At 38.0% G+C, this 27906-nt stretch overlaps 1 pseudogene; it reads right to left on the reverse strand.

Annotated features, from left to right (window-relative positions):
- Positions 1–12126: 12126 nt before the first annotated feature.
- LOC129677675 (60S ribosomal protein L7-like 1) lies at positions 12127–12868 on the reverse strand (annotated as a pseudogene).
- Between the last annotated feature and the right edge of the window lie 15038 nt (positions 12869–27906).

Below are 27906 nucleotides of genomic sequence, written 5' to 3' on the forward strand. Positions count from 1 at the left end.
TTAAATGTATATGCAGGCACACACGCATACACACACACACACACACACACACACACACACACACACACACAGGCATGCACGCGCGCATGTACTCACACACACATATTAAAATTACAAGAAAACATTTTAAAGAGATTAAACAAATGACTGCTTCAACTAAATTTCATCTTCATTTAATTTTTCTTCTTACCCTCTCCAGTGTTCTGTACACTTTTTGCAGCTCATCTTTATTAAACATTCATTTTTGCCGGTAGTGAGACTGCATTTTCTAATTTCTCTCTTTTAACTTTGAAGGCTTTTCTACTGAATACTTGAAATATTATTGCAACCCGAATTCATCAAGTTGTTTAACATCATTTGAAAGATTGTTAAAATACCACTTCTTCTAGGAAAATACTATGACTTAATTTACTTTTTTCTTTTACTTTTGGTCTTATGTAGTGCTCTTTTGTATTTTTAGACAATTTTCATATATGTTTACACCATTCCCTTTTAGATTATATATTTCTTTAAAATAGAAACTATGTAATTTGAATTGACATTAAATTGAATGTTAGAAACAAACCTGTAAGTAGACATAAGAGTGATATGTGTTTGTGTTTATGAGCATGTGTTGTGAATTTAATTTTAAAGCCTGAAAATATTTCTCTTTCTTTTTATGTGCTTATCCAGACTAAAAGTTGTACATTTAATAGTCACATACCAAAGACCCTAAAAAGAACATCTTTTGATTTTAATATGACTTTAGGGAGTACCAGGGTGGGCTTGGACTGCTATTGTGATCATTAACAAATAACATGATTTAATATGAACAACAGCATTCTGACAATGAAATGGAAAGAAAAATAGTACAAGGACAGCTCTCTGCCATTACCTATGTATACTCAGTTCAAATTAGTGTACATTCCATTTTCATTACAACAGAGAGAAGTGGAAACAATGGGTCTCTTGTAACCACAAATCAATATATAAACTCTGATCAATGGAAATGTAGCTCCTCTGGATATCTGAAATATTTTTATGCATTTTGGCAGATGCTACAGCAGGAAGCAACCCATTAGATTTTGAAAAGTAGAAAGCCAATAATGATAGGCTGTATGTCAGCTTCTCACATCCCTTGTACTTCTGCTGTAATAACTAGCTTTTCTGTGTTCTATGTTATGTTATCAAAATGTGGTTGCTCTCAGTCTTTCACATACAGTAAAGTTATATCTGAATTCTATTAATATGTCTGCCTGCCTTCTACTCTATCTTCATTTTTATGTATCCATGCATTTTCATTTTTTTAATTAAATTTTTACTGTCTATAAAAATTATAAATTACAGTTTATTCAATCACAGCCATAGCTCCCTCTCTCATTTGCTCCCAATCCAACACTTCCTCCCTCATTTCTACCCATGTCCCTCTCCAAGTCCACTGAAGCAGAGGCCCTCCTCCCCTTCCATCTGATCCTAGCTTATCAGATCTCATCAGGACTGGCTTCATTGTCCTCCTTTGTGGTCTGCTTCCCATTCAGGGGAAGGTGATCAAAGAGACAGCCACTAAGTTCATGTCAGAGACAGTCACTGTTCCCTTTACAAAGAAACCCACTTGGATACTGAGCTGCCATGGGATACATCTGAGCAGGTGTTCTAGGTTATCTAGGTTATATCCATGAATGGTTCTTGGTTGGAGTATCAGTCTAGGAAAGGATCCCAGTGCCCAGATATTTTGACTCTATTGATCTCCTTGAAGAGCTTCTGTCCTTTCCAGATCTATCTCCCCTTACTTTCATAAGATTCCCTGCAGTCTGCCCAAAATCTGGTTATGAGTCTCAGCATCTGCTTTCAATACACTGCTGGGTAGTGTCTTTCAAAGGCCCTCTGTGGTAGGCTTCTGTCCTGTTTCTTGTTTTCTTCTCCTTCCAATGTCCATCCCATTTGTCTTTTTGAATGGGGATTAATCATCTTACCCAGGGTCCTCCTTCCTGCTTAGCTTTTTTAGGTGAACATATTTCAGTAGGTTTATCCTATATTATATGTCTAATATCCACTTATAAGGGAGTATATACCATATGTGTCTTTCTGTTTCTGGGATACTCATTCAGTATGATTTTTTCTAGATCCCACCATTTGCCTTCAAATTTCATGATTTCCTTGTTTTTAATTGCAGAGTAGTATTCCATTGTGTAAATGTACCACAATTTCTGTATCCATTCCTCAGTTGAGAGACATCAGGGTTATTTCCAGATTGTGGCTATTACAAATAAAGCTGCTATGAACATGGTTGAGCAAATCTCCTTGTGTACTTGAACATATTTAGATATATGCCTACGAGTGGTATTGCTGGATCTTGAGGAAGCGCTATTCCTAATTGTCTGAGAAAGCATAGATTGATTTCCAAAGTGGTTGTATAAGTTTACATTCCCACCAGCAGTGGAGAAGGGTTCCCCTTTCTCCACACCCTCTCCAGCATGCATTGTCAGTTGAGTTTTTGATCTTAGCCATTCTGATGGGTATAAGGTGAAATCTCAGGGTTGTTTTGATTTGCAATTCTCTGATGACTAAGAACTTCGAGCATTTCTTTAAGTGTTTCTCTGCCTTCCTATATTCCTTTAGAGAGAATTCTGTTTAGCTCTGTACTCCATTTTTAATTGGATTACTTGATTTGTTGTTTTTTAACTTCTTTAGTTCTTTATATTTTCTGGATATTAGAGCTCTGTCACATATAGGGTTGGTGAAGAGCCTTTCCCAGTCTATAGACTGTCTATAGACAGTCTATAGACTGTCTCTTTGTTCTGATGACAGTGTCCTTTGCTTTACAGAAGCTTTTCATTTTCATGAGGTCCCACATATTGAATGTTGATCTTAGAGCCTGTGCTGTTGGTGTTTTGTTCAGGAAGTGGTCTCCTGTGCCAATGAGTTCTAGGGTGTTCCCAAATTTTGCTTCTAATTGCTTTAGTGTGTCTGTTTTTATGTTGAGGTCTTTGATCCACTTGGACCTCATTTTCGTACAGGGTGACAAATATGGATCTTTTTGCATTTTCCTAAATGTAGACATCCAGTTAGACCAACACCATTTGTTGAAGATGCTGTCATTTTTTTTTCCATTGAAAGGTTTTGGATTTTTTTGTTAAAAATCAAGTATCCTTAGGCGAGTGAGTTTATTTCTGGATCTTCTATTCAATTCTATTAATCCATCATTCTGTTTCTATACCATGCATTTTTTATTACTATTGCTCTGTGTTACAGATTGAGATCAGGGATAGACATCCCTCCAGATGATCTGTTGTTGTACAAGATTGTTTTGGCCATCCTGATTCTTTAAATTTTCCATATGAAGTTAATAATTGTTCTTTCAAGTTCTGTAAATAATTGTGTTGGTATTTTGATGGGGATTGCATTGAATCTGGAGATTGTTTTTGACAGATGGCCATTTTCACTATGTTAATTTTACCTAGGCATGAGCACAGGAGATCTTTCCATCTTCTGATATCTTCTTCAATTTCTTTCTTCAGAGACTTGAAGGTTTTTACAAACAGGTCTTTTACTTGCTTGGTTTGAATCACACCAAGATTCTTTAAGTTATTAATGGCTATTATGAAGGTGTTGTTTCCCTAATTTCTTTCTCATCCCCTTTGTCTTTGGTGTACAGGAGAGTTTCTGATTTTTTTTCTTTTTTCATGAAATTTTATTTTTTTCTTTTTAAAAAAAATATTTATTAATTACACTTTATTCACTTTGTATCCCCCCCCCACTGTGGTTCCATCCTCCATACCTCAAATGTCAATGTGAACAGGTGTTGCTCACACAGGTTTTCAGACCACTGTCCATTTCAGGTTAAGGAACATTTAGGGCACTGGAAAAAAAATAGAAAATGTAACCTTAAATTTAAAAATCAAAAAGTGCTTGGTGGGGGTAAAAGGGTGAGTATTCTAAGGGGTGGGACACAGATTTTTTTTTAGTAGCATTCAGTATCTGTGTTGGTCAGATTTATTATAAAAATTATTATTATTATTATTATGTTGAACTTTAAGTACCCCACAGGAAATCACTACAGGCATGTATTCATCAAGTGTTGCTCCTTTGAAATTCAGAATCAGCATTTTAAATATAGAAGTACAATTTAAAACATGTATGCATACCAGATTATACAAGGATGAAACTTTTGGTTTTCTCAATCTGTTCTGGATTATTTGTGTAGCATTGTGGTATGGCAGGGACTCAGAGCTCTGTGAGACACTGCCAATCAGACTGTCTTATGGAATGAGGATCTGCTATTCCTTTTTTTTTTTCTTCCTTATTTTTAAGTCTCATTTGAATTTATGATGTGCATTGCAATATCGCCATGGTGAGAAAATAACACAAAAGATCTTTAATGCTTTGTGAGTTTCTTAGTCTCCTTTATATTTTTGCAAATGTAGATTATGAGGTGTGCCTGTCTATGTACGTGTGTTCACATTGAGTATGAGGGCATATGAACATCTAGGTACACTTGCACGTATTGTGGAGGCCTTTGGATCTATGTTGTGTACTGAAGGAAGGTCTGTCTCTTGATGAAATCAGAACTTGTAGTTTCAGCTAGCATGATCAAACCAGTTTGTCCCAGGAATGCATTGTCTCTGTCTCCCTAAACAGAGGTAACAAGGAGGCCAAAATATCCACCCAGATCTTCCTTCCTTCCTTCCTTCCTTCCTTCCTTCCTTCCTTCCTTCCTTCCTTCCTTCCTTCCTTCTCTTGGTTTCTTCCTTCTTCTCTTTCTTCCTTCCTTCACTTTCTTACTTCTTTCTTTCTTTCTTTCTTTCTTTCTTTCTTTCTTTCTTTCTTTCTTGTCTCATCACATATCCCTGGCTGTCCTGAAACTTACCATGTAGATGAGGTTGGCCTTGAACTCACAAAGAACCTCCTGCCTCCAACTTCCTGATATTGGAACTAAAGATGTATGCCACAGTATCTGGCACCATTCAAGTTTTACTGGGTTCTGGGGAATCAAACTCTGATCCTTATGCTTTTAGGACAATGCTTTTTTCTCTTACCATCTACTTCCTCAGTCCCTAGAAATGTATTAAGAACCCTGACAATGCAGCCACCTCTGATGAGAACTGATAGACTAAGGTCAGAAAGAAGGAGAGGAGGACCTCCCCTATCAGTGGACTTGGGGAGGGGCATGCATGCAGAAAGGGGGGGAGGGTGGGATTGGAAGGGGAGGAGGAAGGGGCTTATGGGGGAATACAAAATGAATAAACTGTGATTAATAAAAGTTAAATAAAAAATAAAAAAAGAATATATCTTACAATTTCTTACTTTATCCCTGAAAGCCATTATTTTGTCCTCATAAATAACTTTTATTTGAATATAAAGACACATTTATGAAGGAGGCAAGCATGCAAGGTTGGTTTAGTTATATTCTCTTTTCTCTAAAATAAATTATTTCAGATTATATCATACTCAGTTCTGTAAGGAAATGTGCTACAATTGCCTGAACAGAAAATCAAGGTTTTTTTTGTTTGTTTGTTTTTTATTTTTGCTTTTCTTTTTTTTATTGTTTGTTATTATTATTTACATTTTATCAACTCTGCATCCCAACTGCATCCCGCTCCCCCATTCCCTCCCAATCCCACCCTCCCTCCCTCATCTTCTCCCTACCCCTTTCCAAGTCCACGGACTGGGGAGGACCTCCTTCCCTTTCCTCTGGCCCTGTTTTATCAGGTATCTTCAGGGCTGGCTGCGAAAGTCCTCCTCTGTGGCCTAGCAGAACTGCTCCTCCCTTGGGGGGTGGGGAGTCAAAGAGCCTGCCATTGAGTTCCTGTCAGAGATAGTCCCTGCTCTCCCTACTACGGGAAACCAATTGGTTATTGAGCTACCACGAGCTTCGTCTGAGTAAAGGTTCTAGGTTATATCCATACATGATCCTTGGTTGGAGAAACAGTTTCAGAAAAAAACCCTGTGCCCAGATATATTTAGTCCTTGTGGGGCTCCTATCCTTTCCCTGTCATACTAACTCCCCTTCTGCCGAAGGTTTGGTTATGAGTCTTAGTATCTGTTTTGAAACGCTGCTTGGTAGGATCTTTCAGATGCCTTCTGCGGTAGACTCCTGTCATATGTCCAATGCACATCTCATTTGTCTTTCTAAGTGAGTATTGATCATCTTACCTTGTGTCTGCTTTCTTTTTTTTATCTCCTTTAGGTGTATAGACTTCATCTTGTAGATGTTTATAAGCGAGTATATACCATGTTTGTCTTTCTCTTTCTGGGATACTTCACTCAGAATGATCTTTTCTAGATCCCACCATTTGCCTGCAAATTTCATGATTTCCTCATTTTTGATTGTTGAGTAGTATTCCATTGTGTAAAAATACCAATATTTCTGTATCCATTCCTCCGATGATGGACATCTGGGTTGTTTCCAGGTTTTGGCTATTACAAATAAAGCTGCTACAAACATGGTTGAAAATCAAGTTTTAATGACTTAGTATCATCGTAAATTAACAACAATTATTTGACATGGCCAAATCTGACCACTTTTAAATCTTTTAAATATTAAGAAAATATTTTTGTAAGGTAGTGCAACACTTGACTTAACTTGAAAATGTTTTAAATATTTCTATTATGCACATGGTTTCAGTGCCTTAAGTTCAAGATGCACTCCAAGTGCCTCCCCCTTCTTTTTCTCTGACTCCACAGAGATGTTTAATTTCTCTAACTATGATCCCATTTTTCATTTAGGTCTCTTAAGGTTGCCTAGCTTTGCATGTAATGGTAATCTTCATCTCTTAATAAAACAAAAATTGAATTATATGCACTACTGGGCAAGCATGACATGACTTCTGCTATCATATGTAAGGTGAGAAAACCTGAGGGAAGGTACTATTCAATTGACATTCTACTTAAGCACTCTGCAGTGCTCTGTAAATGAGATCCATCCTAATGACAGTGAGAGAGGTAGAAGCAGAGAAAGAAGACCACCAATTTAAACTTAATTAAAAAGACTTGATAAAAATGCCAGAAAGCCAGATGGTAAAGTCAGTTTCTTAGTACTGTACCAGTTCAGGGCTGGACTATGTTTAGCAGTTGGTATTCTGTTAGAGTGGATTGATCATATTAGCAACATAACCATGGGGGAAAAAAAAACTGTTAAACTGTTAAGCTTTTCAAATTCTTTCATGATTCTTTATCAAAATAGAAACAAAGATGAAGATTTTCTACTTTATTCAAAATCTGAAGCATATGAAGAATATCAAGCATTTTATTACTAATAAATACTAGTTAATATTAGTTAATACTGTTAAAAACTAAATACTTACACTATTATAAGAGCAATGGCATAGGATTCTTTGAGAAAATGGTTTCTCTTTCTTGCAAAAATCAAACAGCTGATTATTCCAAAACAACACTTGGATTAGACACTTAAAGAAATTTAGTGAACAACTTTTTATTATTGTAAATACGAATTGTAGCAATTAGAAATTTCATCTGTTTGCACAATAATAGAAGAACCTTTTAAGGAAATATTTCAATGACATGATTACGGGCAGCATCTGAAACAATAACAAACAAAAACAATGAAATCAGAAGATTTCCTGTCCCCATGCAGATCACATTGCCTGATCAATGAATGGTGAAAGGAGACCCTTGAATGAATAATTATTCACATGTATTGAATACTTTAAAAGAACTAAGTAGAATAAGTAATTGTCCTATCCCGAGATGATAGTAGGAAAAGCTCAGAAACATGCGAGACTGTCATTGATGTCTACCTTTTTCTCTAGATATTAGTGTTAATGCCTTGAGTCACATTCATTCCTCATGCTCTTCCATTTGTTCCTCTTTGATTTAACCATGTGATTTATTGGTAACTATGGCTTCCAAAAATGCCAGCACAGAGTAAATAGATTTTCCTTCTCCAATCTAACAACAAATGTCTTGGATTTATAGTGTTCCTTTTCCAAAGAGCTAGGAAGAAAGACATTATGCTACCTAATTTATCTGCAGACCCTATAAGGAGAAGTGCAGTCAGTGTGAGGGACACAGCTAATGAGGCTGGGCATATGCCAGGCTTTAGCAAGTAGGATGCTAACTCTCTGATTCAAAATAAGATTCAGTCAGTAGCACAGTATCTGATACCTGTCATGAAAACCTTTCAAGACAATTTGTCTATTAGCTTATTGTCAAGTATATTTGTGACTCTAACCTTTCCTGGAACAATATGAAGCACCAAACATATGACCTCTCTGATGTTTTCATACCTGACCCAAATAGATGGCAGAGGAAAACAGTTGTCAAAGTGATTTTGTTTCTAAAAATTATTTTTAAAAGTCAGTTTACAAAGTAACAGTTTTCCTTATGTCATTTTAAAAAGAAATTTATTTCATGTGTTTGCTTGCATGGAAGTCTGTGCACCACTTTTGCGCATAGTGCCTGCAAAAGCCAGAAGAGGATATCAGGTCCCTTGGAACTGGAATTATAGATGGCTGTGGGCTACCATGTGGGAACTAGAAATTAAACCTGGGTCCCCTGGAAGAGCAGCCAGTGTTTTTCACTGCTGAGCCATCTCTTCAGGCCCCTTTTTGTGGCATTTTCATAATACTTTATTTTGATTTATTCTTACTCCCTCACCTGACTCTACTCTTTCTCTTGCCTTCCTGTCTCCTTTTCCTCACTCCTTCTTTTAACTGTAATTTTTCACTCCCAGTATCCCTCTTTCCACTTTGATAACTTATGTGTTCTATTATCTTCCTCAAGCCCTTTCCTTGAAGCTCTCCCTCTTTTTTCACAACTTATAGGTCCCTTTCTGTTTTTCTGGCACTGAAAAAAAAAATAAAGCCTTTTCAATAAACAATGTTGGAAAAACTGGGTGTACATCTATAGAAGAATGAAATTAGATCTGTATCTCTCAACTTGCACAAAACTCAATTCAAACACAGTTTATCAGGAAACAACCTAAATGTCCCTCAACAGAAGAAATTATGGTATATTTACACAATGGAATACTACTCAGCTATTAAAAACAAGAAAATAATGAAATTTATAGGCAAATAGATAAAACTAGAAAAGATCATCCTGAGTAAAGTAATCCAAAGCAGAAAGACACACATGGTATATATTTACTTATAAATAGATAGTAACCATATGATACAGGATAAACATACTAAAATCTACAGACCTAAAGAAGCTAAACCACAAGGAGGACCCTAGGGAAGATGCTGAATTTTCATTCAGAAGGGAAAACAGGATAGATAGTGGAAGTGAGAGAAGAGAGGGAACAGGATGGAAGCCTACAACAAATGTCCTCTAAAAGACCACCTAGCAGGAGATCAAATGCAGAGACTCACAGCCAAACTTTGGATAGAGATCAGGGATAGAGATCAGGGAGTCTTTTGGAAGAAGAGGGATATAGAAGGATCCAGAGAGGACATGAGCCCCACAAAGAGACCAGCACAGCCAAAAAATTCTGGGCCCAGGGGGGACTGCAGAAACTGATATATTAACCAAAGATCATGCATAGAGAGGACCTAGACCCCGTGCTCAGATGTAGTCCAAAGCTGGTCCAGTCTCCATGTGGGTTCCCTAGTAAGGGGAGAAGATATAGTCTATGACAGGAACTAGGTTGCCTGCTCCTTGATCACTTCTCCCAGGTGGGGAAACCTAGCCAGACCACAGAAGAAGAGAATCCAGGCAATCCTAATGGGACCCGATAGGCTAGGGTCAGACAATAGTGGAGGAGGACTTCCACTATCAGTGGATTAGGGGAAAGGGATAGTGGAAGAAGAGGGAGGGAGGGTGGGAGTTACAACTGGTATACAAAATGAATAAATTGTGAAATAATAATAATAATAATAATAATAATAATAATAATAATAATAATAATGAAACTGGAAACAATGCAACTGCTAAAGGATATGAATATATACAAGATATTAATTAATATAACACCAACAGTAGGAGAATTAGCACCAAATGACAAATGGGACTACATGAAATTGAAAGACGTATGTACAGTAAAGGAAATGATCACCAGAAGGAACAGACAACCTATAGAATGAAAACAAATAGCTTTGCCAAATACACATCAGTGTATTAAAATAGTGGTTCAACCTTCCTAATGCTGTGACACTTTAATACATACAGTTCATGTTATGGTGATCCCTCAATCATAAATTCATTTTTTGTTGCTACTTCATAACTGTAATTTTGCTACTATTATGAATCGTAAAAATAAATATCTGTTTTCTGATGGTCTTAAATGACCGTGTGAAAGGGTGCTTTTACCCCAGAGGGGTTGTGATCTACATATTGAGAACCACTAGATTATATAAGGAACCTTAATAATTAAGCAACACAAGATAAAACTGTCTTATTAGTAAGTGGCTTAATGCGCTGAATAAACAAGTCTCAAAGAAAAGAGGAGAAAAGAAAAGTAATACACATGGCCAGTAAACATTTTATCTATCTATCTATCTATCTATCTATCTATCTATCTATCTATCTATCTGCTTGTTTGTTTATTCTTACAATTTATTCACTTTGTTTTTTTTTTCTTAAAATAACGTTTTATTTATATAAAATTATGTTAAATTGTTTTAAATTCTGAGCAAGGCAGACACCTGAAGACACCAGGTCCACTTTTCAGGTCAGAAACTGTGAAGCCTTGCTTCCTTAGGTCATTCAGGGCCTCACATATAGTAGGCAAGAACTCCAACACTACAGTGCTCCCTACTGAAAACGGAATTTTAAATACCTGTGACCCTTTCTTTTGTGACCACAATGCACCTTTGGTTATATTACTCAATTCTCTCCAATAGCAGAGTAACACTGGTCATGGCAGATTTTCTCTGGAACCCACTGACCTTGTAATTGACATGTTCTGAGGAATTCTTAAAATTTTTCTCTTTTAGAGACAGGATCTCAATATGTAGTCCAAGCTGGCACTGACCTCACAGAGATCAACCTACCTCTGCCTCCATAGTGCTGGGACTAAAGATGTGTACTACTGTGCTCATATTGGCACTGTTAACTGAGTTTCACAGCAATGTTTGGAAACCAAGGTTCCAGGAAAGCTCAAGGGAAATAGTTAAGAATGTGGGCCCCTGGTGTGGGTTTTAAGGAAAGGGCTGACAGGGGAATCTTTCTGATGCCCACGGTGAAATTTAGTGAGCATTTTCTGGATATATGTGGTTTAGGAAAGAATCTATCACCACATTCTTTTAACAATTTCTGTCTGTTGCCTCTGTATAGCAGGCTCCCCTTGAGATCAGATCTGCCTGCCTCTGCCTCCTAACTGTGCAGTGCAAACGTGTGCACCACAATCCCAGCCAGTCACTAGTTCTTAGTAGAAAACAACCAACCTGGCAGCTAAGCTTCAGTCTCCTCCTCCAACAGACTGAAAGGAGCTTAACAGACCCATGCTTGTAAAAGCAGGCTGTCCTCACACAAGACATGTGGGTGCCAAGAGGATGTATACCACTGCCATGGAGGGCCAAGCAAAGCCTATGTATAGATATGTGTATGTTTTCCTGGCCTAGGGATTCCCCATCGTAAATCCTGAGCTATAGGAAAAGATTGGCCTCGTAGGTCAGGGTACAAATGCCACCACATTGACTCAGGGATAGGCATGTTCCAAAGCTGACAGTGAAGTTGCAACATGGTCTCAAAGCACAAGACTAACAAGCTTCCAGACTGGGGATCTTCACACCTATAATCTCAGCATCTAGGAGGATGAGGCAGGAGGATTGTTGTGGAGTTAAAGGACAGCCAAGTAAAAAAGTAAATACCAAGAACCCTTACTTCCAGATTCAGGCATGCCCCTTGGTCTGGTCCATTGCTTTAAGAGTCTTGGAGGGATGGAAGGATGTTTGGGCTATCTGCCTACCCAACAATAAACACCAAAATAAAGGTAGGACGAAGCAGGGCAACTCTTTCCTCCACGGCCTGTGTTGGTTTCAGAGACAGGGGCTGCCACTGTGAAGAGTAATAGTTTGTTTTTTTTTTTTTTTTTCGTAGACCTGGGTTGTGTTGAGGTGTTTGCAATGCCCAGATCCTATTGTCTTTCTCCTGGCTCTTTCCTTCAGTCTTTGAAGGCAGAAAATAATCTTCTCTGAAGACACTTGATAATTTTTAACAGAAACACTTCCAGTGCACTGCGCTTTTGGAAATCCTGGTCCTGCTCTAGTACAGCTGACGGATGAGCTGGTTGATGCGCTCACCCTGGTAGCCAGGGGAGCCCATCTCCTGTGGAAGCCCACTCTATTCTTGGTAGCATGACGGGCCACAGAGAGGTGGAAAGGGCACAAGAATGAAGAGATCTCCTGGAAATGCTTCCACGGGAAGGCAATTTCATGGATGAGGTCTTCCAGGCAAATGACACCAAATTTCCCCAGGTGCTCCTCAATCACTGTGTTGTCTGTCAGGGGGACAGTCTTCTCCTTAATCTTTGCTTGTCCACATTTCAAGATGAGTTCCCGGACAGACTTCAGATTTGGAAATCCCCAGGTCACATAAGGGGTGACACTGAGAAAGACACCATTAAACAACTTCTTCAGGCGAAGTTTTGCCAGGGTCTTCTGTACCAACATACTCACTCTTTCAATCCTTTCCAGGCGTATAACGAAGGCCAAGGAATGCTTATCAGGCACTTCCAAAGCGCGAGGCTTTACTTCTAGTCACTTCACTTGCACCTTGTCCCGCTGCTCCTGCCAGGACTCGTGCACGAATGATTCCAGTCGCTTAAACCTGAGTTCTTTCACTTTCATCTCTCTCTATGCCAAAAGTGCCTGCTTTGCCTGGGTAGCTTTCAGAGCCTGATAAGCCTTCCTCTTTTTCAGGATATTTTCTGGAACCAAAAAGATCTTTTTTTTCTTTCCCCTTCCTCCGCCATCTTTCCGGTGCTCCAGCTACTGTCATTTATTCACTTTGTATGCCAGATGTAGCCCTCAACTTGTCTTCTTCCAGTCCCACCCACCATCCTTATCTTCCCTCTGTGGCCCTCCCCTAGTCCACTGATAGGGAAGTACCTCCTCCCCTTTTATCTGACCCTGGCCTATCATGGTTCATCAGGGCTGGCTACATCATCTTCCTCTGTGGCCTGGCAAGGATGCATCCCGCAGGGAAATGTGATCAAAAAGTCAGCCACTGAGTTCATGTCAGAGACAGCTCTTGATTCCAGTACTAGGAAACCCACTTGGAAACTGAGCAGCCTGTGGGCTTTATCTGAGCAAGGATTCTAGGTCCTCTCCATGCAGCATCCTTGGTTGGAGAATCAGTTTCTGCAGGACCTCCTGGGTCCAGTTTTTTTGGCTCTGTTGGGGTGGAGCACCTGTCCCTTCCAGGTCTCTCTATCTCCCCCTACTTCCATAAGGTCCCTGAGCTCTGCCCAAAGTTTGTAGATGAGTCTCAGCATCTCCTTCAATACCCTGATGGGTGAAGTCTTTCAGAGGCCCCTTGTGGAAGGCTCTTGTCCTGATCCCTGTCTTCTCCTACTTCTGATGTCTATCCTGTGTTGGTATAATGTTTGTTTGGAATATATACAATTTACCCTTGTTCATTGAAATGCTAATTTCTCTACCCCACTATTTGGTTTCAATCCAGACATTGCATTGCGATGCTTATTCTAAGTATTACCTGTCTCAATTTTGTGTAAACATGCCATCATTTATTCTCTATGTTGTCAATTAAACAACCAGCCCCAACGCTGGAGGATAGGGTGGGAGAGGATAGGGTGGGACATCCTGGTCTAAAGGGGAGAAAAAAGAAGGAGGAGAGAGGAGAAGAGGTCTTGGAACCATGGAGAGATGGACTGGACCTAAGATATGACTAAAAGCAAGTATAATGGGTAAAATCTGAATGGTAGGAAAATATGTGGGCTTGGATGATTAGGATGGAATAACTATTACCCAGCATTGTGCTCTAGGTTAACTAAATAAATACATCCTAGTCTCTGTGTGGTGATTTGGGTATACAGCTGGTTTGTATAACTGCTGCTTAACTAAAAGATATATCATAGTAAATATTAATAACCTACAACAAATGGTACCCAACTAATATAAATGTACAACAATCCTGTTTTCTCTTCTGAGTGAGGTTTCAGACTCTTCTCTTGTTATTTACTTTCTTCAGCACTATAGCTTTTAGAATGTTTATCTTATATTATATGGCTAATACAGTTATAAGTGAGTATATACCATGTGTGCCTTTCTGCTTCTGGGTTACCTCACTCAGGATGATCTCTTCTAGTTCACAGAATTTGTCTGCAAATTTCATGACTTCTTTGTTTTTAATTGCTGAGTAGTATTCAATTGTGTAAATGTAACACAATTTCTGTATCCATAGTGTGGTGGTAAACATGCCAATACATATTTTTAAAAGGATTCAACTTTTTTACCCAGAAGAGAAATGCAATGCATATGAATAGTCCTATAACCCCAAGGAAATAGAAGCAGTGTTCATAAGTCTCTCTTCCAGATGGTTTCAGTGAAGAATTCTGCCAGACCATCAAAGAAGAGCTGAATCCAATATTTTTCAAATTATTCTACAAAATAGAAACAGAAGGAACATTATCAAACTCATTCTATGAAGCCACAGTCACCTTGATACCTAAACCACAAAGACCCAACAAAAAAAGAGAAACTCTGACCTATCTCTCTTGTTATCATTGAAGCAAAAATACTTAATAAAATACTTGCAATCTGAATCCAAGAACATATAAAACTTATCATCCACCATGATCAAGTAGGCTTCATCCCAGGCATGCAGGGGTGGTTCAATATACGGAAATCCATCAATGTAATCTACCATATAAAAAACTAAAGGAGAAAAACCACATGATCATCTCCTTAGATGCTGAAAAGCATTTGACAAAATCCAACAACCATTCATGTTTAAAGTCTTGGAGAGATCAGGGATACAAGGCACATACTTAAAGAGTAAAGACAATGAACAGCAAGCCTATAGCCAACATCAAACTAAATAGAGAGAAACTGAAATCAGGAGCAAGGCAAGGCTGCCCACTCTCCCCAGGTCTCTTCTACATAGTACTTGAAGTCCTAGCTGGAGCAATAAGACAACAAAGGAGACCAAGGGGAGAAAAATAAGAAAGGAGGCAGTCAAAGTATCATTATATTTAGATGACATGATAGTATACATGAGTGACCCCAAAATTCAACCAGATAACCCCTTCAGCTGATAAACAGGTTCAGCAAAGTGGCTGGATACAAAAATAACCAAAAAAAAAAATCAAAAGCCCTCCTGTATACCAAAGACAAAGGGGCTGAGAAAGAAATTTAGGGAAACAACACCCTTCACAATAGCCATTAAGAACCTTGGTGTGACTCTAAACAAGCAAGTGAAAGACCTGTTTGAAAAAAACTTCAAGTATCTGAAGAAAGAAATCGAAGAAGATATCAGAAGATTGAAAGACCTCCCATGCTCATTGATTAGTAGGATTAACATAGTGAAAATGGCCATCCTGCCAAAAGCAACCTACATGATCAATGCAATTCCTATCAAAATACTAATACAATTCTTTACAGACCTTGAAAGAACAATTCTCAACTTCATATGGAAAATCAAAAACCCAGATTGCCAAAACAATCCTGTACAACAACAGATCATCTGGAGGTATCTCCATCCTGATCTCAATCTGTACTACAGAGCAATAGTAATAAAAAAATGCATGGTACTGGCATAGAAACAGAATGATGGATTAATAGAATTGAATAGAAGATCCAGAAATAAACTCACTCGCCTAAGGATACTTGATTTTTAACAAAAAATCCAAAACCTTTCAATGGAAAAAACAATGACAGCATCTTCAACAAATGGTGTTGGTCTAACTGGATGTCTACATTTAGGAAAATGCAAAAAGATCCATATTTATCACCCTGTACGAAAATGAGGTCCAAGTGGATCAAAGACCTCAACATAAAAACAGACACACTAAAGCAGTTAGAAGCAAAATTTGGGAACACCCTAGAACTCATTGGCACAGGAGACCACTTCCTGAACAGCACACCAACAGCACAGGCTCTAAGATCAACAATCCATAAATGGGACCTCATGAAAAGCTTCTGTTAGACAAAGGTTTCTGTCATTAGAACAAAACGACAGCCTATAGATTGGGAAAGGATCTTCACCAACCCTATATCTGACAGAGGTCTAATACCCAGAGTATATAAAGAACTAAAGAAGTTAAAAAGCAAAAAATGGAGTACAGAGCTAAACAGATAATTCTCTGTAGAGGAATATGGAATGGCAGAGAAACACTTGAAGAAATGCTCAAAGTCCTTAGTCATTAGGGAATTGTAAACCAAAACAACCCTGAGATTTCACCTTACACCCATCAGTATGGCTAAGATCAAAAACTCAAGTGACAACACATGCTGGAGAGGATGTGGAGAAAGGGGAACCCTCCATGCTGGTGGGAATGTAAACTTGTACAACCCCTTTGAAAATCAATCTGGCGCTTTCTCAGACGATTAGGAATAGAGCTTCCTCAAGATCTAGGTATACCACTCCTAAGAGTATATCCAAAATATGCTCAAGTATACAACAAGGACATTTGTTCAACCATGTTCATAGCAGCTTTATGCATAATAGCTAGAATCTGGAAAAAATACAGATGTCCCTAAAAGGAGGAATGGATACAGAAATTGTAGTACATTTACACAATAGAATACTACTCAGCAATTAAAAACAAGGAAATCATGAAATTTTCAGGCAAATGGTGGGATTTAGAAAAGATCATCCTGAGTGAGGTATCCCAGAAGCAAAAAGATGTACTTGGTATATACTCACTTATAAGTGGATACTAGACCAATAAGTTAGAATAAACATGCTAAAATCTGTTTACCTAATGTAGCTAAGCAAGAAGGAGAGCCCTGGCAAGAGGGTCAATCCTCACTCAGAAAGACAAATGGGATGGACATTGGAAGAAGGAGAAAACAGGAAAAGAGGAGAGGAGCCTACCACAGAGGGCCTCTGAAAGACACTACCCAGCAGTGTATCAAAAGCAGATGCTGAGAATCATAACCAAATTTTGGGCAGAGTGCAGGGTATCTTATGAAAGAAGGGGAGATAGAAAGGCCTGGAGAAGACAGGAGCTCCAGAAGGAGAGAAACAGAACCAAAATATCTGGGCACAGGGGTCTTTTCTGAGACCGATACTCCAACAAAGGACCACTCATGGATATAACCTACCACCCCTGCTCAGATGTAGCCCATGGCAGCTCAGTTTCCAAGTGAGTTTCCCTTGTAAGGGGAATAGGAACTGTCTCTGATATGAACTCACTGGCTGGGTCTTTGACACCCCCTACCCTGAGGAGGAAGCAGCCTTACCAGGCCACAGAGGAGTACAACACAGCCAGTCCTAAGAGACCTGATAAGCTTGAGTCAGATGGAAGGGGAGGAGGACCTTCCCTATCAGTGGACTTGGAGAGGAGCATGGGAGGAGTTGAGGGAAGGATGGTGGAATTAGGAGGGAATGAGGGAGGAGGCTATAGCTGGGATACAAAACAAATAAATTGTAATTAACATAAATAAATAAAAATTTAATTAAAAAAATATCTTGAAATTCATTCTCATTGCAGCCAGGGTGGCTACCATCACGAAAACAGAGAGTTGTGGGTGGATATAGAAAGCAGAGCCTTTACTCACCATGTTGGGAATGTACAGCCACTATGGAAACCAGTGTAGAAGTTTAAAAAAAATAATGTAGAACTAGATAGATGATTCAACCACACTCCTCCTGGACATATACCTAAAATACTCTGTATCCTCCTACAGAGATACTTGAACATCTGTATTTATCAATCTGCTTTTCATAATGATAAGAAAATAGAATTGATATATGAATGGATAATGAAAGTATGATACATACATAAATATATGACAGAATATAGTTCACTGTAAAGAAATAAAATTATGAAAATTGCAGGAAAATTGGTGGAATGGAGAAACATTATATTAAGCAAGATAACTCATAATCAGAAAGACAAATACTGTTTATTCTCTCTCATATGTAGATCTTGTCTTCTAATGGTTTAACTATTTATTGACGGATAGAGACTTTGCCCTTTTTGAAAGTAATCTTCATCTTGACCAATATTCCAAGTTTGGATTTCTACGTATCTCTGATTGCTTTCTTACAGTGTTTAGGCTTTTTTTATTTGAATATTTGATTCCAATTATTTAAAATATGGTATATTTGCCCAAACAGCTAATAACTGTTTTTTTATAGAACAGATTTATACATGTACAAATGACAAAATGCAATTATCATCCTCCTATTTAAAAAATATCAACTGCATTGAAATATTTCATATACAGTCTATTGATGAATTCTGAAAAATATACACAAGTTAGTACAATTTCTCTCAAAATACACTCCATTCTCATCACCATCTATGATGTCTAGGTTTTTGTTTGTTTGTCAATTTAAGGATGGAAGAATTGAGAAAGTACCCTCACAAAGTGGGCCTGTGAGCAAGCTTGTGCTCGCTCTTTCTTTTCTTTCTTTGTTTCTTTGTTTCTTTCTTTCTTTCTTTCTTTCTTTCTTTCTTTCTTTCTTTCTTTCTTTCTTTCTTTCTTTCTTTTTCTTTCTTTCTTTTTTATTCTTTCTTTTATTCTCTCATTTCTTTCTTTCCTTTAAAAAAGATTTATTCATTTTTATGTGCATTAATTCATTTTCTTTTGCCTGCATGCATGTTTCTGTAAAGGTGTGAAATCCTCTGGTACAGGAGTTATAGACATTTGTGAGCTGCCATGTGTGTTCTAGGAATTGACTGAGTGTTCATAACTGCTGAGTATTACTCAACTCTTAACTACTAGCCCAATTTACTGTGGACAGTGTTCTGAGTGCTTTAAGAAAGCAGAATAAGCAAGTCATGAAGAGCAAGCCAGTAGGCAGTGTTCTCATATAACTAAAGCTTAAACTTTAGTTACTACCTCCAGGTTCCTACCCTGTTTCAGTCCCTGCCCTGACTTCCTTTGATGATAGAATGTGATGTGGAAGCATAAGTAAAATAAGCCCTTTTTCTCCACAAGTTGTTTATTATCATAGTGTTTTATCACAACAATAAAGTCTATAACTAAGACAGAAATGAGTACCAGGAGCACCAGAGTCTGGGATATTTACCAGTGAGAGGTGCAAACAAGAAGCATAAAGAGCTCAAAAAAGAGATTCACCTTGCAAAGAACGGCAGAAGAGTGGAGCAATCTAAGTTATCTACCCTTAGAGATGGAGCCACAGGATTTGAAATTTGCCTTGCTAGGTGTGATCTTGCTTTGGTCCAATATTTCCTCATTATGGTCCAAATCCTCCTGTTTGGAATGGTGATGTATATTCTGTGTCATTGTATGTTGAAAGTATATAGTTTGCTTCTTGATTTTGCAGGAAGTTAAAATTAATAGATTGCTTTGAGTCTCAGAAGAGACTTGTACTTTTTTTTAATTATATAAGGCTTTATTTTTTGTCACTTTTTAAATTAAATTTTTATTTTTTTATGTTAATTGCAGTCTATTCACTTTGAATCCCAGCTCTAATCCTTTTCCTCCTCTCCTCCCAATCTCATCCTCCCTCCCTCATCTCCTCCTATGCCCCTCTCCAAGTCCATGGATAGGGAGACTTGTACTTTTAAATTGAGATGAGAACTTGAAAAACTGTGAGGACTTTTATAGTTGGACTAAATGCATTTTACATTATAATATGCCACAAGCTAATGGGGGCATGAGAGCACGTCTTGTTTCTAATGAGAATGACCCTCAAAGTCTCACATATTTGTATACATATTTCACAGCTGGTAGAACTGGTTGGGAAGGATTAGGAAGAGGTATGCCACTAGTGGCTGTCTTTCCAGTGTCAAAAGATGCATTTTCACTGTGGTCTCTCTTTTTTTTTGTGGTTTTTGTCTCAAGATGTAAGCTCTTAGATGCTGTTCTAGCCACTTGCTAACATTTTATCATGAACTCTAACTCTCTGAAGTCATATCTTCAGTTAAATACATTATATATGTTGCTATGTTCTTCATGTTTTTTCATAGCACTTGAAAAGTAATGAAGACACCACTAAAAGACTGTGTATCACACATTATGATCCACTTCCCCCCCCCTGCATTATGTCTCAGGCACTCAGTTATCTGCTTTGTGTTCCTCTAGTGTATATTTTTCTAGAGTTCTTTATAAACAAAGTCATATAATCTGTAAGCTTCTTGACTGGTTTTTGTCATCTAACACAATTGCTTTCTGACTCATTAGTTCTGTTGACCATAATAATAGTTCTTTCTTTTTGATTACTGAGTAGTTTTCTAGTTTGATATCAAATTATATTTATTGACTCACTAAAGGACAAGGGTTGTCTCAATATTTTTACTACATGTAAAACTTCTAGTAATACTGTAGGTAAGTTATATGAATATATGGTCACATTATTATTGGGTAATTACTTACGAATAAAATGGTTGAGTTGCTGTCCAGGTGTTTAAAAAGAAATATATGAGCTAGCATAAGAAATTGCTACTGCTTTCCAAAGATATTTTACATTCTAATTAACAATCAATGAGAATTTCAATTATATCACATTTTGAATTGTTGACATTTTTATTTTATTTTTATTTTGTGTTATTCATTTTAGTATGTTCTAGTTGTAAACTACTATACCTTAATTTGTTTCCTTAATGACTGATATGTTGAATATTTCTTTACATGCTTAGTAGTTTGAGTTAAAATATTTATTTCCGTTAACAATTTTTTTTTTGCTGTTTTGTAACCAAATATTTTATATTTTTGAGTTAATGTGAGAACTACTTATACTGTAACATACTTTTCTCTGTGGATTGCAGGTTTTATTTTATTAAAGTCATGTTTTAAGGAACAATCTTTTCATTTTGATGAGACTAATACATTTTTTGTAGTTATTGCTACCTGTGGCCATTCAAAAACATTTAGTGTAGACTAAACTAAAAAATATTTTTCTACTATGCTTTATTGTAAAAGTTTTACAGATCTGCTATTATTAGCTTAGAAAATCTTTTAATTACATATATTAACACATTAATTATCTATATATCTATCTATCACTTACATATATCATATTTTATGCTTTCAATATTTTATAGTTAGGGCTTTTTAATTTTTTCCCTATTAATTACAATTTACTCACTTTGTATTCCCCCCGTGGTTCCCTCCGTCCTCCCGTCCCAATCCCTCCATTCTTCCACCATCTGACTGCATGATCCTCCCCAAGTCCACTGATAGGGGAGGACATCTTTTCCTTCTTTCTGATCCTAGTCAATTACATCTCATCAGGAGTGGCTGCATTGTCTTCTTCTGAGGCCTGGTAATGCTGCTTCCCCCTCAGGAGGAGGTAATTAAAGAACAAGCCAATCAGTTCATGTCAGAGACAGTCCGTGTTCCTATTACAATGGAACCCACTTGGATACTGAATTGCCATGGGCTACATCTGTGCAGGGGTCTTAGGTTATCTCCATGGACAGTCCTTGGTTGGAATAGCAGTCTCGGGAAAGACCCCTGTGCTCAGATTTTTTTGGTTCTGTTGCTCTCCTTATGGAGTTCCTGTCCTCTCCATATCTTACTGTTTCCCACTTCTTTCATAAGATTCCCTGAACTCTGCCCAAAGGTTGTCTATAAGTCTCAATATCTACATTGATAGTCTGCAGGGCAGAGCTTTTTAAGAGGTCCTCTGTGTCAAGCTCATGAATTGTTCCTTCTATTATCCTTCTTCTGATGTCCAGCCTCTTTGGCTTTCAGAATAGGAATTGAGCATTTTAGCAAGAGTCCTCCCTCTTGATTAGTTTCTTTAGGTATACAGATTTCAGTAGGTTTATCTTATATTATATGTCTGTATGAGTGAGTATATACTGTGTGCATATTTTTGCTTCTGGGATAGCTCACTCAGGATGATCTTTTCCAGATCCTACCATTTACCTGTAAATTTCATGATTTTCTTGTTTTTGATTGCTGAGTAATATTCCATTGTGTAGATATACCACAATGTGTGCATCTATTCCTCCACGGAGGGGCATCTGGGATGTTTCCAGCTTCTGGCTATTACAAATAAGGCTGCTACAAACATGGTTGAGCAAATGTCCTTATTGTGTACTTGAGAATCTTTTGGATATACGCCTAGGAGTGGTATAGCTGGATCTTGAGGAAGCGCTATTCCTAGTTGTCTGAGGAAGCGCCAGATTGCTTTCCAGAGTGGTTGTACATGTTTACATTCCCACCAGCAGTGGTGGAGGGTTCCCCTTTCTCCACAATCTCTCCAGCATGTGTTGTCTCTTGAGTTTTTGATCTTAGCCATTCTGATGGGAGTAAGGTGAAATCTTAGGGTCGTTTTGATTTGTATTTCCCTGATGGCTAATGAGGTTGAGCATTTCTTTAAGTATTTCTCTGCCATTCCATATTCCTCTGCAGAGAATTCTCTGTTTAGCTCTGTACCCCATTTTTTAATTGAATTACTTGATTTTTTTGCTGTTTAACTTCTTGAGTTCTTTATATATACTGGGTATTAGCCCTCTGTCAGATATAGGGTTGGTGAAGATCTTTTTCCAATCTGTAGGCTGTCGTTTTGTTCTAAGTACAGTATCCTTTGCTTTACAGAAGCTTTTCAGTTTCATGAGGTCCCATTTATTGATTGTTGCTCTTAGAGCCTGTGTTGTTGGTGTTCTGTTCAGGAAGTTGTCTCCTGTGCCAATAAGTTCAAGGGTATTCCCCACTTTTTCTTCTAAGCGGTTTAGTGTGTCTAGTTTTATATTGAGGTCTTTGATCCACTTGGACTTTAGTTTTGTGCAGGGTGATAAGTATGGATCTATTTGCATTTTTCTACATGTAGACATCCAGTTAGACCAGCACCATTTGTTGAAGATGTTGTCTTTTTTACATTGAATGGATTTGGCATCTTTGTCAAAAATCAGGTGTCCGTAAGTGTGTGGATTTATGTCAGGGTCTTCTATTCGATTCCATTGATCCACCATTCTGTTTCTATGCCAGTACCATGCAGTTTTTAGTATTGTTGCTCTATAGTACAGCTTGAGATCAGGGATGGAGATACCTCCTGAAGTTCTTTTACTGTAGAGAATTGTTTTAGCAATTCTGGGTTTCTGGTTGTTCCATATGAAGGTGAAAATTTTTCTTTCAAGGTATGTAAAGAATTGTGTTTGTAATTTGATGGGAATTGCATTGAATCTGTAGATTGCTTTTGGTGAGATGGCCATTTTTACTATATTAATCCTGCGAAGCCATGAGCATGGGAGATCTTTCCATCTTCTGATATCTTCTTCTAATTCTTTCTTCAGAGACTGGAAATTTTTTTTCATACAAGTCTTCAGTATTTTATAGTTAGGGCTTTGACTTTTTTCTATTTTCAGTTATTCCAGGAAAACTATTTGAAATTATTTTTCTCCCTCCTTTGGAGTTCCTCTACAATCTTGTTGAGACAGTTTTATTTCTATATATAACCTGTTTTTGTTCTTATTGCATTGGTCATTTTTTATCTTTAATTCATATAGTACTCAAGTATTACTACTCTATAATGAATCTTGTAGTCTAGAATAATACTCCAAATTTCTTCATTTTCTACTATTTTTGTTATTGGCTTCTAACTGAATTCTACTTTGGCCAGAATGTATTTTATATAATTTTAAAGCTTTCTATATATACTGAGACCAATTCTATGGTTTTACAATTATTCATATGCTTACTTTTTTGGTATGTATACTATGGATATGGAAATAAATGTATAGTTCCTGGTGGGAATAACTTATATGTATAAACATCAAGTAATTTTCTCTTGCTGTTAGTGTTGTTAAGATCCTTTATATTTATGCTTAATAAGTGGATCTTGGGAATTTCTGGTATATGTAAGTCTTCTACTATGAGTTTAGAATTTTGTTTCTTCCTTTTTTATTTTTTTGGGTTTTTTTTTTGTTTTTTTGTTTGGTTTTTTTGTTGTTTGTTTCTTCTTTTAACTCTTTTGATGCCACAGGAAGCATGAAGTTTCATTATCAAACACATGAACATTTGAGCTTGTTTTGTAGACAAACTAAGTTTACTATCATTACAAAATGTTCTTCTTTTGCTTTTGCTATACCTTTTATTTTAAAGTTTCTTTTAGCAGATATTGATACAGCTTCTGTAGGTTTCTTAGGTATTCCTTTTGAAAAAATATATCAATAATTTTCTCCATGTATTTACCTTGTATTTAATATATACCTATTATGACTAGGTTATATTTGAGTCATGATTCCCGGGAACCAATCTCAGCCAATTGTTGGTCTTAGGGTTGGGAGGAATGCATCAGCAAGAAAGAAAATCACTTCACACATGAATACAGGTACGACCTGACAAATGACTCATTTCAAGAAACTGTTCTCGGGAGGCCATTTCTATGATGTCTGGTCATGCTCTCTTTTTTCTACTCTCTTCTCTCTTCTTCATTCTTTTTTTCTTTTCTCAGAACAGGGAGTCAATTCCAGTCTTTTATTGTTAAGTAATTTCCTTATACATTTTTTCTACATAATCAAAACTCTTTTTGTCTTTCCTCAAAATACTGACTTTTCCCCAAAATCCACAGATGAGAATGAATAGAATATAGCAAGTTGTACTCTGAGTACATGGTTCAGTGATTGTACACAAGAACTTACAGAACAGAGTATAACAAGCTGTACTCTACATACACGGTACAGTGATTACATTGCAAGCAAGCAAGCATGCATATTTATTTATTAACTTATTGCTTTTCTCAGACAAACCTCTACATCACAAGTCATGTGGGCAAAATCTCACCTTTACAATAAGTGGCATAAGAACAAACAAGTGCTATACAAATTGGACTATTAAGTCCCAACTGCTGTTTGTAGTTAAGCAAGATCTTTCTGCTTAAGATCATTCAGAGCTCTTTCTAAACATCTTTTCTAATAGGAGTGATCATTCAGAGGGTCTCTATGCCCTTCCTCATAAGTTAGACAAAGCTATTGTAAGCTCCTTATCTTATCCCAAGGAGTCATGTCTATGTGACCAAGTTTTTCTAGAAAAGGAAGTTAGTATGAGTCCAGTAATTTCTCTAGGGTCTAGTTCCTTTCTGACTGTAGGAGTCTGGGGACTGAGTGTGGAAACGCAAACAATTCCTGATATCATTTGATATCCATGAGCTGACAAAATTTTTCAGGGAACAATCAGTACAAAAGACCTCCATGGATTAAACTTCTTGATCAGATAATTCAGTGTTCACTGCCTTTACAGCCAAGCTGAGTGTTTCTTCTATAGTGGTTGTTTTTGAGCCATTTCCTTCTTTCTCAGTTTCACTAGAAATCTTACCAGTAGCATTGACTAGGGCTGTATTAGAAAAAAAAGATGGAGTCACAGTAAGAAACAAAGCAGGCAGACATATTGGCAAAGCAACACAATTTTTGGACTGGTAATCCAGAGATGTTTTCTCCAGGGCGATGGTGTTTCAGCAGCCAGAACTGTGTTAAGCAGATGTTTCCACAACCATGTTGTCCTTGAAAGATGATTTTTTATATTTGGACATTTTGTTTTGGGAATATACTCTATTGTTTGATTAATTATCAGTATTCTTGCCGTTAAGACTATGACCTAGGTATATTTTTATTGTTCCTTCTTAATTTTTTATTTCTATTTTTTCTGTCTTCTTATCTTTTAGATTTTTTGACTATATGTTAGAATTTGATTTCAATTCATCTATTAAATTTTAACCTATACCCTCTCTCCTCTACTAGTTTCTTTAGCAATTATAGATCAACATTCTGATATTAATAATAATTTAAAGATGAACATTATAAAGTTTATATAAAGTGTGATCTTATGGTTTTCTTACTAAGAAAATTGGGGTTTCTTTATTTGGGTTGTTAGTCTCATTAATAAGCTAATTTAGAAATGGATTCTGGAGGGGACATGATGGCGGCACCAGGAGAACACTGAGTCTGTGGAGTAGGACAACACTTTCTGTACAGCGACCAAGAGACTGAACTCTGGGTCCTAAACAACAGTGATCGTGTTTCCCAGGTGAGAGGAAACTCCCACAGAATGGGAATCAGTCGGGTCCACTCTCAGGTCACCCAGCCAGAACCCGGAAGAGATCCCGGGTCCCACAGGCACTAGGTTGCCAGAACAGAGCCACACGCCTGTGTGTCCCAATCACCTTCCCAGGCTGAATGGTGGGCACAAAAACACCAGAGACTGGATGTCCCAGTAGCGAGAAAAACCCACGGGGAAGGAAGACAGTGGGACTGGTCACAGGTCACCCAGTCTTTACCTGGAAAAGGTCTCACAGACCAGCTGGTACGAGCTGCCATCACTGAACTGGGCTCACACCGTCAGCACAGAGAGTGGCTGCGTGTCTCCAACAGACAGAGCTGTGTGCCCCAGTGCAACAGAGACTGGGAATCGCTGTCTGGAGAAGGCTCCACAGGAAAGGAAGGAAACAGTGCTGACTTGGGCCACCCAGGCTTTGCCTGGGGAAGGTCACACAGACCAGCGGGTACGAGCCACCATCACTGGCCTGGCCCCAAGCTGGGAGCATAGAGAATTATTGGGTGCCCAACTCACCGGCACAGACAGAGCTGTGCAACCCAGGGCAAAAGAGACTTGGGAGTGCCTGTCAGGAGTAAACTTCACAGGGAAGGAAGGAAACGGGGACCCGAATTAGGTCATCCAGTATATCCCTGGGAAAGGTCCTGCAGAATAACTGGCGGGTATGTGCACCACCAGCCCAGAGACCTGATTTGTACCAACTATTTCTCACAGACAGAACTGTGAACCCCAGGACACCAGAGACTTGGAGTCACTGTCAGGAGGAATCCTCACAAGGAACATAGCAAAGGGGACAGACTTAGGCCACCCAGGATATCTCTGGAAAAGGTCCCACAGACTGGCCCAACCCATGGACCTACTGTGCACCAGATAGCCTGCTGATACCAGGAGAGTGGTACTCACCGCCACAGATTACCACTTGGGTACTGGGGCACAGAGCCCCAACCTCAGACTTAAAAAAGCCCGAGATCTCCGAGATCAACACCAAGATACTGCTCCAAGAAATAATCAGTTATCCCTAACAAAAGTGACCAAACAAAACTGACCAAACACAGGTTACAGCAGCAGCTCACTAAATTTATAGCAAGAAACAGAGAAGGAAGGCAGCTGTCTCCAGGACTTCTCAGGGTGTGAGGAGAGTCCTCTTGACTAACAAGACCACAGTTACCACTCAGGTCTCTATGCTTCAGGTAAGCTGTGACAACTCCTGAAAAATACCAGCCATACAGTGACTATACTCAAAAACCTGAGGAGGCTTCCTTCAGGAAAAACCATCTTCCTGCCAAAGGGATTCTCTTTACCACAGGAGTCCAGGAACAACCAGAAACTAACTCCAAACACTTAAGATAGCCCAATGGATAGAGGCCAGAGTAAGAGCTCAACCAACAAAAGACAGAACAATATGGCATCTCCAGAACCCAGTTATCCAGGGTCAAGTAGCCCTGGACATCCCAGCATAACTGAAATTCAAAAAGATGACCTAACATCTATGCTCATGAAGAGGATAACAGAGGAAACAAATAAAACGCATAAAGACCTAGAGGAAGATGAACTCAAACAGATTATGGCCATCCGTAAAGAAATAGAGGAAGATAAAAAGAAGGAATTATGGCCATTCATAAAGAAATAGAGGAATATAAAAACAAGAAGATTATGGCCATCCGTAAAGAAATAGAAGAAGATAAAGAAAAACAGATTATGGCCATCCGTGAAGGAATACAGGAAGTTGCAGCTAAAGAGTTTGTGGCCTTTAGAGAGGAAATAATTAAGTCATTGAAAAAAAAAAAGAAACAGAGGATTGTTCAAACAAACAGCTGAAGGAATTGAAGGAAAATACACTCAGACATGTGAAGGAAATCAAAAAGATGAC

Source organism: Psammomys obesus, unplaced genomic scaffold (genome assembly GCF_907164565.1).
Source record: "Psammomys obesus unplaced genomic scaffold, mPsaObe1.curated_primary_1811, whole genome shotgun sequence".
NCBI lineage: Eukaryota > Metazoa > Chordata > Mammalia > Rodentia > Muridae > Psammomys > Psammomys obesus.